The sequence below is a fragment of the Phytophthora infestans genome, genomic scaffold (genome assembly GCF_000142945.1).
Source record: "Phytophthora infestans T30-4 supercont1.78 genomic scaffold, whole genome shotgun sequence".
NCBI lineage: Eukaryota > Oomycota > Peronosporomycetes > Peronosporales > Peronosporaceae > Phytophthora > Phytophthora infestans.
Genome location: NW_003303681.1, coordinates 543499 through 547681, shown reverse-complemented (window position 1 = coordinate 547681; position 4183 = coordinate 543499). Strand labels below are relative to the sequence as shown.

Below are 4183 nucleotides of genomic sequence, written 5' to 3'. Positions count from 1 at the left end.
CCATGAACGGTTGCCCGCGCTTGAACAAGCTTAAGAGCAACACCCTTTTAGCTCAGTGGTCGAGCTTTGGCTTTGGAATCCACGGGTCTGTGGCTCGACTCCACCCGGGCGCAGCCCTCTCATATCATGAGTAGTCCGTACTTGGACACGAGCGCGTGGCAAATACACTCATTAACGACCTTGCGATATATGCACAGACACATCAAATAGCACGCCTAGCTGATAAGTAGGCAGCGAAAGTACTCCATCTAATGTACATGAACTATTATTCAATTCAAGTCTAACCATCACTACGATCTGATACTCTGCCTACGGCCATATATCTTCGTATGTTGCAGCCGGTCAAAAGAATGTGCAAGCAGTGGTGCCTCTTCGTCCGATCTGGACGAGGCCTTTTGTCGTACATATCGGACCCAGTATAATGTCAGTCGGAAAGGATTTACGCCACTCTATCAGTCAGTAGCTATACAAATAAGTCAGAAAGTACGTCAGCTATGCAAGTAAGATCAATGCATGCGGAAGATAGTGGAAATACCCTTCAGTAACATCACAAACAGCTCAGCAGAATAATTTCAAATATTGATGTTTGTGGCGACCATCGGCAAATACTACATATCCTAAAAGATACTTCGCGCGCGGAGCTGATTAACATTGCTCTATTCGACCGTCGCAATCGATGAAATGTGTCGACTGCCTCACGGCGATGACGTGCAGATGGGTAATATGTGTGAGTAGGCGTATTTACTCTAGCTACACTGGGATTCCTCACCGATCTACGCATATTTCGTAGCATCATTGATACTGACCCGTCTTCCGTACAGCATATTTTAGCTTTGCAACCACGCGCGCCTCCGATTCGTGTCATTTTGGGAGCAATGCGCTCAAACGAGATTATAGACAAAAGCTTCCAGGATACGATGGTGCACATATTGCGGATCACGTTAAACCCAGGTCATGTCTACCTTTACTATGACGATCAACAATACGCATTCGATCTAGATCTATCACGCGGGTATCTATCTGTAACATCCAACTGTCACGCCTACATATTTATATGTGATGTTTCCAAAAGTGACTTTAAGAAATGCTAGCGGTACACGCTCCGGAGGCGGACAGTGGGGCATTCGACCAAAGTGCGCCGCCAGGAAAGCCTGGCAAACGTCAAGAAAGCGATGGGTCCTGTCTGGTACCCCAAGAAGAAAAAGCGGCGCAGCCGCCATCGCATGCTGACCGCCCGAAACGTCAAGTACATCGAGCAAAAGAAGCAGCAGAAGAGCAGGTAATTTGGATATACATTCTTATAGCCCCTTACCCCGTATAGTTTTGTATACCGACTGACGGTGCGGGGTTTGAGGCCGCACATACGGTAAGCTGACTATGGTGTTGACGCACCTGCAGAGCGTAGCGCGCTTCAAAAAATAATTAGACATGGAATCAACTGTGCACCGCTGCAAATTGGTGGTTCCTATCCGCATACGCGTCACCGTAGATGACACGTACACTCGCTCACATGGGCACACGCTAAACCATGCTATCTGTACCATCAGCTCTTATAGCGTATATTTTACTAATTGGCGCTCACAAATTTAAGCTACAGTATTGAGTGGGAACTACGTGCGACGAATAAGCTGCTGTTGGCATAGATACTACCAGTGCGTAACAGTGCAGACCGTACAGATGAACGTGGCAAGTCGATGTGTCTGAACGCAATATTGTATTTTAGTGTCCTGTTCATAATGGCCGAGATGAGAGCTCGGTTGAGTCGCGGATGACTATAAGGTGTGCCCGCCTCGCGCGTATATATCGCGTTGGCTACTGCTAGCAGACGCGCGTTCAGCATACCTGTATCGCTGCAGTATGGCCTGTGTCCAGTTAGTGACCTGCTTGGTCATATAGACTGACACATCAGAAGCGTAAGCACCGTAAGCCAGCACGACGACGCAAATGCACCGAGAAAGCGACAGTGGCCCTATGCATATGTTCTGGCTATCACGAGCACGTGGTATATACACCTTGCGGGATAAGGACCGGACACATAAAAAAGCACGCCGAGTTGATAAGTAGGAAGCGAAAGTACTTCATTTAATGTACATGAGCTACTATTCGATTCAAGTCTAAGATGTATACGATCAGATAATCATCCTACAGTCATCTGGCCTATCTATGTTCGGCATACATATCGGAACCAGTAAATACCACTCGGAAAGGATCTACGCCACTCTGTCAGTCAGTAGCTACGGAAATAAGCCAGTAAGAACGTCAGCTATGCACGTAAGATCAATGTATGTGGAAGATAGTGGATTGCCCTTCAGTAATATCATAAAGAGTTCAGCGGAACAATTTCAAGGCATAATATTGGTGTTTGTGGCGACCATCGGCAAATACTACCTGAAAAAAGATACCTCACGCGAGGAGCCGACCAAACCGTGCTCTAATAGACCGTCGCAATCAAAGATACGGTGTCGACTGCCTGCGTGCAGATGGTAAGATGTTTGAGTAGGATATTTACTCCAGGTAACCTGGGATTCCTCACCGATCTACGCATATTTCGAAGCATCATTGATACTGACCCGTCTTCTGAACAGCATATATTAGCTTTGCAGCCACGCGCGCCTCCGATTCGTGTCATTTTGGGAGCAATGCGCTCAAACGAGATTATAGACAGAACCTTTCCGGGTAAGATGGTGCTCTTCTTGCAGATCACGTTAAACCCTGGTCGTGTCTACCATAACATGTGAGCACTAAGGATACTGTGTGCGGTGTTGTTTTGGAACGTACAGTAATATACGTAGAGCACAGTATACATGTACTATATGTTGCTTCACTTTGAGTAGAAATTATAAGCCCACCGCAGCGCAGCGGAGGTAGTCGGCCCTCTCTACACCAGCCAACCATGCCTAGCGTCCGCGGAGCGGACGCCCAGACCGCTAGTTTCCCGCCACCTAAACTTGCAGCGTGTCCGTCCGTCTGTCAATAAGTCCGTCCGGTTCCTTTCTTGCTGCTTTTTCCTGCCTTTTCGCATGGCTACACTTGGCCTGTCTAATACAGTTTCCTCCCATCCTATCGACCGCGCCTACCTTTCTGACTCGACCTAACTATGCTAAAATTACAATTATATCCAAAAGCGTTACACAATTAACTCGCGCCCTGATTGGGCAATACCTGCCGACCTGCGACACTGATTGGATCTGTCGCACGATCAGACCGTCTCTCGCCCTGGACGTGATGTAAACATTTCTGCCGAGCACGAAACGCATCGATTGGTTGCAAACAGCCAGGCGAGGTGCGCAGATACTTGATTATTGACATTCAGCTACGCAAAACCTATCGTATGTCTACTGCAAATCGGGCACCGTAACCAGCCCATGCAGTTAATGCTCTGCGTTGTTATTTTCACACGTTTTTCAAAGTAGAGACGATATATTCATTTATTAGTATTATTATTACTAAAGGAGGCTTCACGACCTTTGCGTTATAATAGTTGCACCCCTGCATGCGCGAATGGTACTTACGTGGTGGTGCTGCTATTGCTGAAAAGTATGATTGTACAAAAATAATAGTATCATTATTTAAGCGATTGCCAAAAATAAAATAAAACTTTTTTTGTATAATAATGAGTACCGGCATTAAATGGCCGTGTATTGGCTAAATATTTTGACGTACTTTATTGGTTAAAATAATATCATGTTTATGATATAATAATACTATTTAATATTTGCTAAATATTAAACACCCAGCAGTAAGTATCCGTTAAAATACCTAATATTTTTACGCACGTTAGTAATTATAAATTTTCCTTCACAGTTTGCAACATGGCGAGGCCCACGTGCAAGGCCAATATTGGCCTGCAACTGCTGAATCCGCAGCGGTCTACGACGGATTCCCGGGCGCGCTGCGTCTGCTGCGGGAAGCTGCAGTACGGCCACGCATTCCGTACAATCAGCAGGCGGGACATCGTGCGGCGCTGTATTGTCTGCGAGAACTGCCCAAAAGCGGTTGAGTTTTGGGAGGAAAAGCCCCCACCTCCTGATTCGGCCGAAGTGCGCCGCCAAGAAAGCCTGTCAAACGTCAAGAAGGCGATGGGTCCTGACTGGTACCCCGAGAAGAAAAAGAGGCGTAGCCGCCCTCGCAAGCTGACCGCCCGAAACGCCAAGTACATCGAGGAAAAGAAGCAGCAGAAGAG

General features: G+C 46.9%; 1 pseudogene across 1 annotated transcript; it reads left to right on the top strand.

The window, feature by feature from the left end:
- Positions 1-41: 41 nt before the first annotated feature.
- Positions 42-113, top strand: PITG_30013 (annotated as a pseudogene). The gene has a single exon. The product of its transcript is annotated as a tRNA-OTHER (tRNA).
- Positions 114-4183: the final 4070 nt, after the last annotated feature.